This window comes from Elephantulus edwardii, unplaced genomic scaffold (genome assembly GCF_000299155.1).
Source record: "Elephantulus edwardii isolate Elephantulus edwardi_28Jun2011 unplaced genomic scaffold, EleEdw1.0 scaffold00198, whole genome shotgun sequence".
Taxonomy (NCBI): domain Eukaryota; kingdom Metazoa; phylum Chordata; class Mammalia; order Macroscelidea; family Macroscelididae; genus Elephantulus; species Elephantulus edwardii.
In genome coordinates, this window is record NW_006399948.1 from 5410055 (window position 1) to 5427242 (window position 17188).

Below are 17188 nucleotides of genomic sequence, written 5' to 3' on the forward strand. Positions count from 1 at the left end.
TCCAAGTATAGGTTTCACATTAGCACGATCAAGTGTTCTGGGATTCCCATTCTTCTCAGAGTCAGCCACAGTTTGTTATGATCCACACAGTCAAATGCTTTTGCATAGTCAATGAAACACAGATATACATTTCTCTGGTATCCTGCTTTCAGCTAAGATCCATCTAACATTAGCTAAAATATACCTAGTAGCACAACCCCTTCTAAATCCAGCCTGGACTTCTGGCAGTTCTCTGCTGATGTGCTGTTCCAGTCCTTTTTGGAAAATCTTCAGCAGAATCTTGCTTGCGTGTGAAATCAATGATATTGTTCTATAGTTTCCACACTCTGTTGGGTCACCCTTCTTTGGGATGGGAACAAATATAGATCTTTTCCAATCAGTTGGCCAAGTTATTGTTCTACAGATTTCTTGACACAATTTGGTGAACACGTGCAGGGCAGCATCCTTTAGCTGAAATATGTCAATTGGTATACCATCTATTCCTGGGGCCTTATTTTTTTCTCTTTCCTTCAAAGCAGCCTGAACTTCATCCTTCATCACCAAAGGCTCTTGCTGATGTGTTGTTTCATGAAATTCTTCTGTGTTTGCCAATTACTTTTGATACAGTGACTTAGTATGTTCTTTCCATCTTCTTTTAATACTTCCTGGATCATTTAATATTCTTCCTAAAGCATCCTTGATTATAGCAACTTGAGGTTTGAAATTGTTCTTCAGTTCCTTGAACTTAAGATATGCTGAGTGAGTTTGGCCCTTCTGATTTTCTGACTCTAAATCCTTGCACATTTCATTCAAATATTTTACTTTGCCATCCCGTGCTGCCTTTTGAAATCTTCTATTCAGATCTTTTGTATCTTGAATTTTTCCTTGTGCTTTGGCTTCTCTGTGCTACAGTGAAATTTTCAGAGTCTCTTCTGACATCCATTTTTTTCTTTTCTTCCTCTTCTGTCTTTGCAGTGACCTTTTGCACTCCTCCTGCATGATACCCTTGATATCCTCCCACAGCTCATCTGGTCTTTGCTCATTAGTGTTCAAGGCCTCAAGCCTGTTCCTGAGATGTTTCCGAAATTCAGGTGGGATAGACTCAAAGTAATATTTTGGTTCCCGTGGATTTGTTTAATTTCCTCAGCTTCAGCTTGAACTTGCATATAAGTAGTTGGTGGTTTGTTCCACAATCAGATCCTGGCCTAGTTTTCACAGCTGATATTGAGCTTCTCCAGCGGTTCTTTCTACAGATGTAATTGATCTGATTCCTATGCATACCATCAGGTAAAATCCATATATATAACCTGCATTTATGTTTCTTAAAAATGTATTTGCAATGAATAAGTCATTGATTATGCAAAATTTAATCGTTCTCTCTCCAGCTCAATTTCTGTCACTGAGTCCATGCTATGCAATAATTGTTGTTGTTTGCCTTTGGGTGGAACATGACTCATAGTGACTCTATGAACAAAAGGCCTGAAGCCCCTCTACAACTATCGACATTTATCAAAGTTCATAGAGTTTCCAGAGGCATGTTGTTTAGGAAGTAGATACTACTCACGCTTTCAGTATGTATGCTAACATATATAGTTTTAATATAACAAAGATTCTCATCATTGGGCCAATTGGCAGCATCATTATGGACTGTGAAGAGATTGAGATTGTTAACAGTTTTTCTTTGCTTGTTTCCATGATTAACACTCTTGGTATCAGCAGCCAGGAAATCAAGAGACAAATTGCATTGGGAATGTCAACTGTCAGGGACCTCTCCAGAGTACTAAAGAGCAATGATGCCAAGCTGGAGACTAAAATGCATTTGATCTGGGTCATAGTCTTCACTATTGTATATTATGTATCAGAGAGCTAGACAATTACTAAGGATGATACAAAGAAAATTGATGCCTTTGAACTGTGTTGCTGGAGCAGAGTTTTGAATATACATACCATGGACTGCTAGGAGAACAAACAGATTCATCCTGGAGAGGGTGAAACCAGGCTGCTAGTTGGAGGCAAGGATTTGGAAGGTTTGTCTGAAATACTTTGGGCATGTTGAAGGAGGAACCAGTCCTTGGACAGGGACATCATGTTTGGGAGGGTGGAGGGACAGCACAAGAGAGGAAGACTCTCGATGATATGGATCGGTTCAGTAATTGGGGTAAAGGGAGTGGGTATCTTAGAAACAGTGATTTTGGCACAAGATAGAGCAGGATTTAGGGCTCTTGTACAGAGGGTCACTTTGAGTCACAAGCGATTTGACCACACATAACAACAACAACAACAGTAATTTTTTATTAATTGTATATAACATTCATTCACTGCTGTGGCTGACTCTGAGAAGAATGGGAATCCCAGAACACTTGATTGTGCTAATGCGAAACCTATACTTTTCTTGGACCAGAAGACAGTCATCAGAACAGAACAAGGAAACACTGCATAGTTCAAAATTGGGAAGGGTGTATGCCAGGGCTGTATCCTGTCTCCATACCTTTTCAATATTTATGCAGAATAGGTTATCCGGGAGGCTGGGCTCTGTGAGGAGAAATGTGGTGTGAGGATTGGAGGAAGATTCATCTACAATCTGTGTTTTGCAGATGACACAACCCTGCTTGCTGAAATTGAGGAGGACCTGAAGCACTTGCTGTGGAAGGTCAGGGACTACAGTCTTCAGTATGGATTGAGACTTGATATCAAGAAAACAAAGATTCTCACCACTGGGCCGATTGGCAATATCATAATGGATAGTGAAGCGATTGAGATTTTTCACAGTTTTGGTTTGCTTTGCTCCACATCAAAACCCTTGGCACCAGCATCCAAGAAATTAAAAGATGTATTGCAATGGAAAAGCCTGTGGTTAGAGACCTCTTTAAAGTGCTGAATTGCAAAGATATTAGTCTGGAGACTATGGTGCGTCTGTTACATGCCATGGTCTTTGCAATCACTTGCTATGCATCAAAGATCTGAACAATGATAAGGGATGATAGAAGGAAAATTGACGCCTTTGAGTTGTGGAGTTTGAGAAGAGTATTGAATATACGATGGACTGTTAAGAAAACAAACAGGTTAAACCTGGAGAAGGTGAAACCGGTCTGCTCCTTGGAGGCAAGGGTTCTGAAGCTTCATCTGACATACTTTGTGCATGTTGCAAGGAGGTACCAGTCTTTGGAGAGGGAGGTCATACTTGGGAGTGTGGAGGGACAGCGCAGGATAAGAAGACCCTCAATGAGATGGCTTGATTCAGTGACTGGGGTAATGGGGATAGGTGTGTCGGGGATGGTGAGATTGGAACAAGGTAAGGCAGAGTTTAGGGCTGTTGTACATAGAGTCGCAATGAGTCACAGGCGACTCAACGGCACATAACAAGAACAATAACAATGACGATGATGTTGATTCTGATGATTAAAATATTTTTCAAGATGAAAGGTTTCATAAAGTGTATTACCATGTTGTTTTTGTTGTGTACTACAGAGTCAGAACGGACCCATAGCTGACCCTCTAGTGGGTTTTCATAGCCAGTTAATTGCACTGAGGGAGATTGCCCAACCTTCTGTCACAGAGCAGCTGTTGGCCTCAAACTCCATGCCTTTGAAATTGCAGAACATCTTGTTGCCATTTGGTATCAGAGCTCCCTCATATATGGCATATATGCATCTGTGATAAACAGAGTCACTTCTTTGAAAAGAAAGAAGGAAGATGAAAAAAAAAACAGCACAATTAACTAGTAAAGAACATAATGTATAATCTAAAAGCTTTAGTTAAATAAGAATACCTTATTACAATTTTAACACCCCTAAAAAATCTCATAGATATGATAAACTACTTTGGAAAATCATATAGCACTATTTTACTTTTTTGTCTTTCTGTAACACACATTATCTTTATTCTAGGAGCTTTTTTCAACACTAAATTGAAATGATTTCATGGTGTTGGACAGCTGGGTTTCACTTTTATAGCTATTTCATTTCCCTGGTCCAGTGTTTTGCCCTTGTCATCAGTTTTATATATTACACTCAAAACTCAAAAGAAGATTTCTTTTTATTTTGAGGGATAACAATGGAATACATTAATGAGAACAAAAGAATATTCTTTCCCTCTCAAATCCTCTACATGACTCATATCTTGCTGCCATCAAACAAAACCCTATATTCCTGTTAATACTGAGAGCAGGTGTCTTAAAGAAGTTGCCTGCTTTCAGATTCAAGTAAATTAGCAGTGGAGTTTGCCAAAGAATCTCTGGAGTTCATGCTGACAGTTCTTATATCTTTACTTTCATCTCGCTTTCTAGTATCCTTCCTATTTATATGTGAATGTATGAGAATGTTAGGAGTACCAGGCAGATAAAATGCTATTTTAGCGTTTTTCTTCAGGCTATGGACCAATTGCCTTGAAACTCAAAGAATGAAAAAAATATATATTTATACTTATCCACTTGACCAATTTGTAAAAATCATTTAGAGACTTCTTTTGACCTGTAAAATGAGGTTGATTTTTTGTCCTTTACCCATGGGATTTTTTTTCTGTCCTGGTGCAAGACTGATTTGTCCAAATATTCTCTGAATTCCAAGTTCAGTTTTCATGATACATGGTTGTTTTTCTGTTTAGTTTTTAGTATTATGCGTGGTGTGGTTTATTTTTTTTGGGGGGGAGGCAATATTTTTCAAGTTTGGGTTTGTTTTATCCTTTTATTGGTTTACTATGAAGTTCATATACATTATGTTTCATGCATTTTCTCACTCACATTGCGTTTCATACAATCATTCTTTTTTTTAAATTATTAAATTTTATTAGTATTAATGAACGTTTACAGGGATTTTGGGTTTTCATTCCTTCATTGCTGTATCATACTCTCTACCCTCTTCCCCAGTTTGTTCTTCTTCCCCCGCCCTCCGAATGTCTGTTTTAATTGTCCAATTGCCACAGTGCTTGTCAAAGCCAGTTCTGTTTAATCTACTTTGTCAGTGTGTCCTTTGCCATTCCCTATCACTCCTCCCTGAGAGAGACTTCACCCTGATTCATAAGGGAAAGGGGATGGCGTATTCTCTTAGCTACTTCCTGCTGAAAAGGGACGCTGTGGGTTTCAGGGTGAAGATCTTCTCTCACTACTCTAAAGGGCCCCTTTGGCAGTAGGAAACACATAGACTATTATGGAGATTGATTTTGGAATTTAGATGCACTGTTATTAATTGTGCTTAGCTGTACATCGTCATATCCTTGAAGATGTATCATGGGGGTGTTGCAACCTCAAGACACAAATTTAACTAACAAGTTATAAGTACATGAGTCCAAAAATTATGGAAAAGTAAAAGAAAAGATTCTTTCATTGTTTTACAAACCCTCCCCCAGGTCCCCTCCACCTTGCTCTAGACTCCTGTGATGACAGAAATACCTAGTCACATATCTCTTTTAAACAGTTTTCTCCCTCCTCTGTTTCAGTGCAGTATACGTTATTGAACCCATCTTACTCAATCTCTCCCCAACCCCGAGGTTAGTCCCATTCTACAACAGTGGCATCATGCAATATTTGTCCTTTTGTGACTGGGATATTTCACTCAGCATAATGTTCTCCAGAGTCAACCATTTTGAATAATATTGCATGAGTTCCTTGTTTTTCAATGCAGCATAGTATTCCATTGTGCGAATATACCACAGCTTCTCTAGCCATTCGTTTGTTGATGGGCACTTAGGTTGTTTCCAACTTCTTGCTATTGTGAACAAAGTTGCAATAAACATTGGTGTGCATATATCTGCTTGGATGTCAGCTATCATCTCTTCAGGGTATATTCCCAGTAGTGGAATTGCTGGGTGAAATGGTATCTCTATTTGCAACTTTTTGAAAAAGCGCCATACTGCTTTCCACAGGGGTTGCACCATTTTACACTCCCACCAACAGTGAATAAGGGTTCCAGTTTCTCCACAACCTCGCCAGCACTTGTTGCTTGCTGTTCTGTTAAATTTTGCTATTTTGACTGGGGTGAGATGATATCTCATAGTTGTTTTCATACAATCATTCTTATGCATTATGTTTTATAAAATTAATCACCATTGGACCTTGCCCATCATTGCCCCCAGGTTCTTCCCATTTATTTCCCCTCACCCTCCCTCCACCCACCAAACTTTGTAACCATATAGTTTCACACTTACCATCCTCAGCTTTCCCTGCCCTTAGTTTCCAGGCATGTTTTACTTGTTACCCTTTTGTTTTTACAATAAAGGTCTTACGAGTGTTTGTCCTCGGGAGACTGTATTAATTCACTCAGAATAATACTCTCCAGTCTCTCCTAAGTTACGCAGTATTTTTCTAAATCTTTGTTCTCATGAGTACTATGTGGTATTCCATTGTATGTACCACAATTTCTAAATCCATTCAGTCGTGGCTGGACATTTGAAAAAGTTCCATGTCGTTGCAATGGTGAATAATGCTAATATTAACATAGATGTACAAACCTCCATTTGTGTCTCACTTCTAATTTTCTTGGGGACATATTCCTAGTAATAGAATAGCAGGGTTGTATAATGCTTCTATGTTCAACTATTTGAGGAAATATCAAACTTCCTTCCAGAGTGGTTGCACCATTTTACAGTCCCACCAACAGCGTATGAGAGGTCCCACCTCTCTGTACCCTCTCCAACACTTGTTTCTTGCTACTCTGCTAAATTTTGCCACTACTACTGAGGTACGATTGCATTTCTTTGTAATTTTGATTTGCATCTCTCTTACCGCCAGTGATTTTAAGCATTTCTGCATGTGTCTGATGGCCACCAGTATGTCTTCCAAAGTCCTTCTCTGTCTTTTGCCCATTCTGTAATTGGGTTATTTATATTTTTCTTCTGAAGCTCCAGCAGCACTCTGCAAACTTTTGTTATAAGATCCTTGTCTGAGATATTATTGCCAATTTCCCCCCCAATTGGTAGGCTTTCTTTTGACTGTTGGTAAAAGTTTTTATGAGCACAGGAATTTCATCTTTTAGAAAGTCCAATTCATCCATTTTATCCATTCCAGATTGTTTATTTCAGGCTGTATTTATGAGCCTCTTTGTACCATAATCTAAGCCTTCTAAGATGGTCCCAGTTTGTCTTTTGCAGTTTACAGTTTTTCTCTTGCAGTTTTGGGCTTCACTCCCAGTTCTCATCGACCTTGAGTTGATTTTTCTGTATGGTGAAAGATGTGAATCCTATTTCAGCTTTCTGCAGGTAACAATGAAGTTTTGTCAGTAGAATTTGTGGAAGAGGTTGTCATTTTCCCATTTGAAAAGCTTTATTTCCTTGTCAAAAATCAATGGACTGTAGATAGTTGGGTTGATATCCGGGTTCTTGATTCTATTCCATTGGTCTATGTGCATGTCATTGTATACGTACCATGATGTTTTTGATTACTATTGCTGTATAGTAGGCTTTGAGGCCGGGGAGTGCTATGCCTCCCACTTCATTATTTTTTTCTTTTTAATTTTTAGAAGGATTTTGCTTATTAGGGGTCACTTTCTTTTTTAAATAAACTTGACAATTTTCCTTTTAATCTTGAGAAATGTGTATGGTATCTGTATTGGACAGACCAAATGAGTTGTGGGAGGATGTCAAATGTATCATCCAGGAACAGTGCAAACTGTCATTACAAAGACAGAGGAGGGGAAAAAAAGACCAAAATGGATGTCAGAAGAAACTCTAAATATTGCACTGAGCACAGAGAAGCCAAAGCACAGGGAAGAATTCAAGATACTAAAGATGTGAATAGAAGATTCCAAAAGGCAACACAAGATGACAAAACAAATTATTACAATGAAATGTGTAAGGAGCTGGAATCAGAAAATCAAAAGGGCCGAACTCGCTCAGCATTTCTTAAGTTCAAGGAACTGAAGAACAAATTCAAACCTCGGGTTGCTATAATCAAGGATGCTTTAAGCAGAATATTAAATGATCTGGGAAGTATTAAAAGAATATGGAAGAGAACTGGCAAACACAGAAGAATTTCATGAAATAACATGAGCAAGAGCCCATGGTGATGAAAAAAGACGTTCAAGCTGCTTTAAAGTAAATGGCAAAAAAAAAGGTCCCAGGAATAGATGGTATACCAATTGAAGTATATCAGCTAACAGATGCTGCCCTGGATGTGCTCACCAAGTTGTGCCAAGAAATCTGGAGAACAACCACTTACTTGGCCAACTGACTGGAAGAGACCTATATTTGTTCCCATCCCAAAGAAGGATGACCCAACAGAGTGTGGAAACTATAGAGCAATCTCATTGATTTCACATGCAAGCAAGATTCTGCTGAAGAGTATCCAAAAAGGACTGGAACAGCACATCAGCAGAGAACTGCCAGAAGTCCAGGCTTGGTTTAGCAGAGGTCATGCTATTAGGGATATTTTAACTGATTTTAGATGGATCATAGCTGAAAGCAGAAAATACCAGAAGAATGTCTCTCTGTGTTTCATTTATTATGCAAAGGCATTTTTTTTGACTGTGTGGATCATAACAAACTGTGGCTGACTCTGAGAAGAATGAGAATCCAAGAACACCTGATCATGCTAATGTGAAACCTATACTTGGAACAAGAGGCAGTCATCAGAAGAGAGCAAGGAAAAACTGCATGGCTCAAAATTGGGAAGGGCGTACACCAGGGATGTGTCCTGTCTCCATACCTTCTCAACCAGTGTGCAGAACAGATTATCAGAGAGGCTGGGCTCTATGAGGAGAGGTGTGGCATCAGTACTGGTGGAAAATCTATCAACACTCTGTGTTATGCAGCTGATACAACCCTGCTTGGTGAAACCGTGGAGGACCTGAAGCACTTCTTGCAGAGGGTAAAGGACTGCAGCCTCCCGTATGGATTGAGGCTCAATATCAAGAAGATAAAGATTCTCACTACTGGACCAATTGACAGCATCAGGATGGATGGTGAAGAGATTGAGATGATTATGAACTTTAGTCTGCTTGGCTCCACAGTCAGCACTCTTGGCACCAGCAGCCAGGAGACGAAAAGACGCATTGCCATGAGAGTATTTGCTGTTAGGGACCTCTCCAGGGTACTGAAGAACAATGGTGTCACTCTGGAGACTTAGGTGCATCTGATACAGGCCATGGTGTTTGCTATCACTTGTTATGCATCAGAGAGTTGGACAATGACTTGGGAGGATAGAAGGAGAATTGATGCCTTTGAGCTGTGGTGCTGGAGAAGAGTATTGAATGTACCATGGACTGCCAAGAAAACAAACATATTCATCCTTGAGAGGGTTAAACTAAGCTGCTTCTTGGAGGCAAGGATTCTGGGGCTTCGTCTGATGTACTTTAGTCATATTGTAAGGAGAGACCAGTCCTTGGAGAAGGATATCATGCTTGGGAGGGTGGAGGGCAGGCACAGGAGGGGAAAGCCCTCTAGGAAGTGGATTGATTCAGTGACTGAGGTATTCTGGATGGGTGTGTCGGAGACAGTGAGATTGACACAGGACAGAGCACAGTTTAGGGCTGTTGTACATAGGGTCACTATGAGTTGCTAACGACTCAATGGCACATCACAACAACATTATTAATATCATACACTAGAAAAAGCCTTCTGAAGATCATCAAGAGATGACTAGAACAATATGTTGACAGAGAACTACCAGAAACATAAGTGGGTTTAAAGGAGGTCGTGGCACTAGAGACAGTAAGGCCAATGCCAGGTGGATCTTGACAGAATGCAGAGAGTACCAGAAGACTATCTATCTGTGTTTTCATTGACTATGCAAAAGTATTTGACTCTGTGGATCACAACAAATTGTGTCTAACCTTAAAGAAAATGGGAATCCCAGAACACTTGATTGTGCTTATGGTGGGAAGATGAGTGGAATGGACGGATTCTGCAAAGGTGTGTTTTCTGGTTTAAGTTGAGACTAGGATCTGCTTTTGCTCTCAACAGAGTGTGAGTTGATTGGATTTGGCTTAGTATTTAAAAAGGATTTTGGCTGCCAGTCTGGAGCTATTTCCAAGCTGGAAAGATGAGTGGAACGGATGGATTCTGAAAAAATATGCTTTCTGGTTTGGGATTGAGACTGGGATGTGGTTTTGCTCTCAACAGGGTGTGAGCTGATGTGTTTAGTCTCCTATTTAAAAAAGCTTTTGGGTCCTTGGGCCTATGGTCCTCAGACCTGGTTTTTGTCAATCTCCCAAATAAAACAAGCTTGGTAGCAAGAGTGTCATGGACTTTCAAAATAAGCTTGCCTATGGAAACTCTATAAAATCGGAGAAAAGGTGGAAGTTTCATGTTCAAAACTTTGGTTCGTAGGGTCGCTTTGGGAATCTACAACTTTACGGCACTTAACAACTGCAAGAACAGTATGTGAACCAAGAAGCATTACTCAGAACAGAGCAAGGAAACACTTCATGGTTCAAAATCAGGAAAGGAGTGCCCAAGAGATGCATCCTATCCCCATTGATTTTCAATCTGTATTCAGAAAAGATCATTAAAGAAGCAGGGCTTTATGAGGAGGACTGTGGTATCAAGATTGGAGGAAGACAGATCATACAACCTTGATTGCTGGAACTGAAGAAGACCTGAAGGGCTTGCCGCAAAAGGTCAAGAACTGTAGTCTTCAATATGTATTGAAGCTCAACATCAAGAAGACAAAGATTCTCAGCACTGGGCCAATTGGCAGCACCATGATAGATGGAGAAGAGACTGAGGTTATTAGCAATTACAGCTTGCTCAGCTCCACAACCAGCACACCAACACTCTGGAAATAAAAAATGAATTTCATTGGGAAAATCTGTTGTCATGGACCTCTCCAGAATGCTGAAAAGCAACAATTTCATTCTAATGACAAAGGTGTGCCATGATCTTTTCAATTACTTGTTATGCTTCAGAGAACTAGACAAAGACTAAAAATGACAAAAGAATAGCCTTTGAGTTGTGGTGCTGGAGAAGAGTCTTGAACTTTTCATGGACTGCCATGAAACAAATCAGTCTGTCTTGGAGAGGATGAGACCAAGTCTCCCCTTGGAGGCTAGGATTTTGAAGCTCTGTCACATACTTTGGGAACGTGGCCAGGAGAGACCAGTCCTTAGAAAAGGACATCATGCTCAGTAAGGTGGGGGACAGCACAGGAGAAGAAGACCCTAGATGAGATGAATTGTTACAGTATCTGGGATAATGGGTGTTGGGGTGTCGAAATTATACTGGCTCAGGATGGGGAAAGGTTCCAAGCTGCTATTCATATGATAATAATATGTCACAGGTGACTAAATGACACATAACAACAAAAGCACACTGTATTGGATGGTATTTATCTATCTATCTATCTATCTATCTATCTATCTATCTATCTATCTATCTATCTATTTAAGCCTTAATTTAGATTCAATAAGACCTTGAAGAGAGCCTTTGTATTTAAAAGTTGGTTGTTACATTTTGGAGGAACATTCTTCCTTGTGGCACAGCACTTTTCTGTCAAAATGCTGTACTGAGGTAACCTGGGGTTTCTGTGATGCTGAACCTTGTGACATTAGAGTGGCAAATACCATAATGGTTACCCATGGTGAATATTGTTTGGTGGAGACCCCAGTTTAAGACAGGTGTGGAAGCAGGAGTGTCATCCACTTCCTAAGCAACATGCCTCTGGAAACTCTTTGACCTTTGATAAATGAAGATAGCTGTAGAAAGGCTTCAGGCCTTTTGTTCATACGGTCACCATGAGTCGTGCTCAACTCAGTGTCAACAACAACCTTCTTACAAATTAAATGTGCTTGTATTAGATGAAAGTATAATTTTCATAACTTTACTGAAAGCACAAAGTGAGTTGCTCAGTCATTATTTTCTCATGAATAAAATATTATTCACTATTCATTTAATGTACTTTTTATTGTATTAAAATAGAAGCTGCATAATTGCAGATTATTTTCACATTTTATGGTTATGTTTTTATTATAGCATATCCCTTCGACAAGAACAATGCATAGAACTATATGGATGAGGAATAAATAAATACTGAATATAATCAAGGCTAGATATTTACAAACTTTAAGTTCTGTTTTACAGTACAAATTATCATGAACTTAGAATTTTCACCATTTTAGAACTAGATCACTAAAGTGAACTAAATATTATCAATCAGTGCTCTCAGTTTACTAATATAAAAAAATTATCTAGCTTTTCTGGCCTCGTAAAACACACACATACAACAACAACAACTGCATTAACAGTATGGTTAATGTGAGGGCCTAGGTGTCTGACTTTCACTGACTTTATAAGTGTTCTTTCCATAATATAAATAGCACAAAAGTTTCCTATGCTTCCTACTAACTCCCACAACTACCCTTATCAATTCTAACACCAATTGACCCTCTATCGAATCTCATTGCTCTACTACTGGGTCTGCCAACTCACTCAGATAATAGAACTCACAGACCTTATTAATAATTATGTGGTATTGTTGTTGTTATTGTTAAGTGCCGTCGAGTCATAGGTGACTCATAGTGATCCTATGAACAAAAGTTCTCCACACTTGTGTGACTTTCATCCTTTCTCCAGGTTCATAGGGTTTCCAGAGGCAAGCTATTAAGGAAGTAGATGCCACTCCTGCTTCCAAGCTTGTTTAATCAAGGAGCTCCACCGAACACTGTCTGCTATGAGTAACCATTAACACATTAGGCACATCAGTTTCACAGTGTTCAGCTTCACAGCAAACACAAGTTACCTCTGTACAGCAAGTGAACACACCAGGACTATACGACCTAGAAGAATAAGGAAGTTGATAGTTTATGATTCAAGTAGTAAACAGTCAAGATACAATTCTTCAGTCAATACAATTCCCCAGGAATGCTCACAGTTTCTCTCAGTTTAGTGGTTCTCATCCAGTGTTACAAAGTTGTTTTAGTCTTTTCCTTTAAGAAAACATCTTCTAACTTATCCCACAAGTTTGGGAGGAAAACACTTAGCACTGGCTCCACAGGGATGAAATTCCAAGTCAGCTCTCTCTCAAGTTGGTCTCCTTTGTGTACCATTCTACATCACTTCTGCCACTGTTGCTGTTGCTCTTGGTCTTTTAATGGAATCTTTGGCCCTGGCATACTTGCTTCTCTCTCAGTTTCTTCTACATTGTAGGTGGTAAGAGTTATCCTTTCTATCATTCAATTGTTCAATTTAAACCTAATGGGATGACAAGACTAATCTCTCATTACTAGTCTATAAACTTTATTTGTAGGTTCTCATCAAGATTTGCTTTTCACCTTATTTACATCTTTAGTGTAACCTCACTTAGTCACATGGCAAGTGTCAAAGTAAATAACTAGAAAAGTAATGTATAATCAGCCTACTGCACCACACAAAAATCACTATGATCAGCTTATAGTAACCCTGCAGCGCACTGTAGAACTATCTCATTGGAACTCCAAGGTTCTAAATCTTAATAGACAGAGACTGACACATCTTTCTTCTGAAAAAAAAAAATGAGCTCAATTCTTTCAGTGAGCAGTTAAATGTTTTCACCATTGCACTGACAGAACTCCTCATCACATCATAAGGTTATCAGTTATCATAAAATATGTGATCTATCTGTAAATCACATGTTTATAGAATACATATTTTGTAATTTAATGACTTCAATGGCAATATGGAGTTCTGAAAAGAATATTAGGATTGACTTCATAAACATAGAATGAAATATTTATTTTGAAAACCCTATGTACAACAGATTCATCCTGGAAAGGGTTAAACCAGGCGGTTCCCTGGAGGCAAGGATTCTGAGGCTCCGTCTAACATACTTTGAACATGTTGTAAGGAAGGACCGGTCCTTGGAGAGGGACATCATGCTTGGTAGGGTGGAGGGACAGCACAGGAGGTGAAGGCCCTCTGTGAGGTGGATTGATTCAGTGACTGGGGTAATCGGGATGGGTGTATGGGAGACAGTGCGATTGGCACAGGACAGAACAGAGTTTAGAGCTGTTGTACATAGGGTCATTATGAATCAGAAGCGACTCGATGGCACATAACAACAACAACAACAATAACATCATTCACTTTATAATATTCTCTAAAATACAGTATCATTCACATGCAAATCAATATATAAGTTAATTTCAAACTTTAAATTACATTTGTCCTATCTATCATGTAGGGCTACTATATAGATCAGAAATAACAGTATTTAAAATGAGGATATGAAGTACATTAGAGACATATATTGTAGCTATTATTAAATCTGTTTTGCACTTAATCTCTCTCTTGAAAATGCATAAAAGTCTGGGCCATCAATCTATTACAAATCTTAATTAGCAATATAATTATAAGAATAGCTCATGGTTGTTGTTGTTAGGTGCCAACAAAGCAAATACATCTCATAGCAACCCTATGAACAACAGATCTGAATACTATTATATTTTGTGCCATCCTCACCATCTCTGACACACCTGAGCCTATTGTTGTGGTCACCAAGTCAATCTGTCTTTTGTTAACATCTACTTTTCCAAGCATGCTATCCTTTATCAAGGAATAGTGTCTTCTACTAACATATCCTAAGGATAAGACATGAAGCTTTGTCTTCCTTGCCTTCAAAGAGCACTCAGGTTGCACCTTTTCCAAGATATACATGTTTATTCTTTTGTCAGTCAATAGATTATCAAGGACTCTTTTCCAACATCAAAATTGAAAGACAACAATTCTTTTTCTGTCATCCTGATTCATTATTCAGTTTTTGTTTGCATAGCAAGTAACAGAAAAGATTATAGGCTGAATCAGGTCACACCATAGTCTTCAAACTTATCTCACAGGTCTTCAGAATTTTGAAGTGGTATCTGCCAACCAACTTTCCCAAAGCAACACATATCCTTATCTGCTGACTGTTATTCCAATGATATTGATTGTGAATCTGTAAAAGAGCAAAGGGTACGTGGAGACAGTCATATCTGACCTTTACCAACTTCATAAAGGGGAATTGACCTCTTCAACAGGATAAATAGCACAAAAACAATTCCCAGGAGGTCAGACATGTCTCCCATGCTTCTGTACCTCTTTCTACTCATCTCAATACTAATCGTACTGCTTTACTAGGTCTAAAATCATATGCAATAGTAGCTCTGGGCTCATAAAAAAACTTTCCCCAAAAGGGTGAAAAGAAAACATACCTACTTAAACAAAAAAAAAAAGATGGTAATACCATCTGAGACAAGGGCTTCATAACTACTGGGCCTCTAGAAGAAAAAAGACTGATAACCCAATTACAAAATGGGCAGAAGATGTGGAAAAACTTTCCACAGAGGAAGACATTCAGAAGGGCAACAGACACATGAAGAAATACTCAAAATACCTGGCAATAACATAGGTGAAAATATAAACAACAATGATATATCATTTCACCTCAGTAGTAGTGTAAAAATTTAACAGGATCACAAGCAATAAATGTTGGAGAAAATGTGGAGAGGTGGAAACTCATACATCGTTGGTGGGTGGGATTGTAAGATGGTTCAACCATTCTAGAAGGCAGTTTGGTGTTTCCTCAAAAAGTTGAACATAGAAACTGTATGACCCTGCTATTCCACTACTAGGAGTATACTCTAGGGAAATTAGAACCAGGACAAAAATGGAGATTTGTACACCCTTGTTCGTATCAGCATTATTCACCATTGCAACAACATGATTCTTTTTCAAATGTCCAACCACAACTGTATGAATTGAGAAGTTGTGGTACATTTACACAATGAAATACTATGCAGCACTCAGGAACAATGATTTAAAAAAATAGTTCATAAATTTAGAGACACACGATAGAATTAGACTACATGAACTAAGTCTCATAAGGATAAATACTACATAAGACCATTATTGTAAAAATAGAAGGATAACTAGTAAGACATGTATGGGGACCCAAGGATGGATGGGGTGAGAGCAGAGGAGTGAAGATGGATAGGGGTGAAACTGGAGAGTTGTACAGTTTGCTGGGTTAAGGGAGGAGGTGAAGAAAATAGCAAGGGTCCAGTGGGGACCTGAAAAGACAGGATAACGACAGGCAAGGTCCAATGATAATTAATTTTATAAAACCCCATTCATGGAAATGATTGGATGAAAAACAATGTGAATGAAGAATACTGTGAAACACAATGTATATGAACTTTTAAAGCAAATTAATAAAAAGAAATTTTTTAAAAAACAACAACAAGTGGTTATAATCCATGTTAGTATTAGAATCCAGTTAGGACAGCTTCTAAACTCAGTTACCTGAACCTTGAGCCCTGTGGCTTTAGGCCAGTGTAAAAAAGTTCTTAGTGCTGTGAGTTATGGCCCTCCACCCTCAGTTGTCCAACAAACTTGACAAAGTACTCTTAGCTGTGTTTCTCTTGTTGTAATTGTCCTAAGTCCTATCTCACGTCAAGTCTCTGATACTCTCTGCTATGGCTGCTATGGCTGCTACTCCTATAGGTCCTCATGTTTTCACTTCTCTTGGTTGGGAAGATCCACCTTCTGCTGCTCGATCTCCTCAATTTAATGATAAGACTAACCAATCCTCTTGTGGAAAGGCGAATATGCCCTATTTGTATATTCCTGCACCTCCACATGGTAAAGTCAAATTCAGAGGCTAGGAAAGTCATTTTGAATGCTGAACTTTACACATCACAGAATCAAAGTAAGATAAAATTATTAACAATTTTAATTCTTTCTTTATTTATCATGATGTTGCTCAATGGTCTGGTGATAGAACATCGATCTTTGTGCAAATCCATTTCACTTTTGACAATTTTCATTTTTTATACATTCAAGGTTGTACAGTTCACAGTCTAATTATTAATGGTTGTTTGTAGCTGTTTTTCTTTTGAGTGACTTCCCATTTAATCTACACCTCTAATACTATCGCTACTTGTGTTTCTCTGTTGTTCATAGGGTTTTCAAAGCCCTGTTGTTTTGGAAATTGATAACCTGTTCTGCTTTTTAGTCTGACTAATTTTCCTTGCCACGATCAGCCTACCTTAACTCCACCCAATCCTGTGCCATCCTTATTATTTCTGACACACTAGACACCATTGCTGAAATCACCATGTCAATTCAATTCGTTGGAGGTCTTCCTCTCCTTTGCTGATCCTCTATCTTTCCAAGCATGATGTCCTTTTAGCAGTAGGCAAATCAATCCCAATATAACAAACTGACAGATAGATGATGTACCTCTAACAGCAAACTGTAAGGACAATGAAGCATACAAATAACATGGTATATAATGAGCAGTTTAATTCATTTTGCTGTAACACATATTATG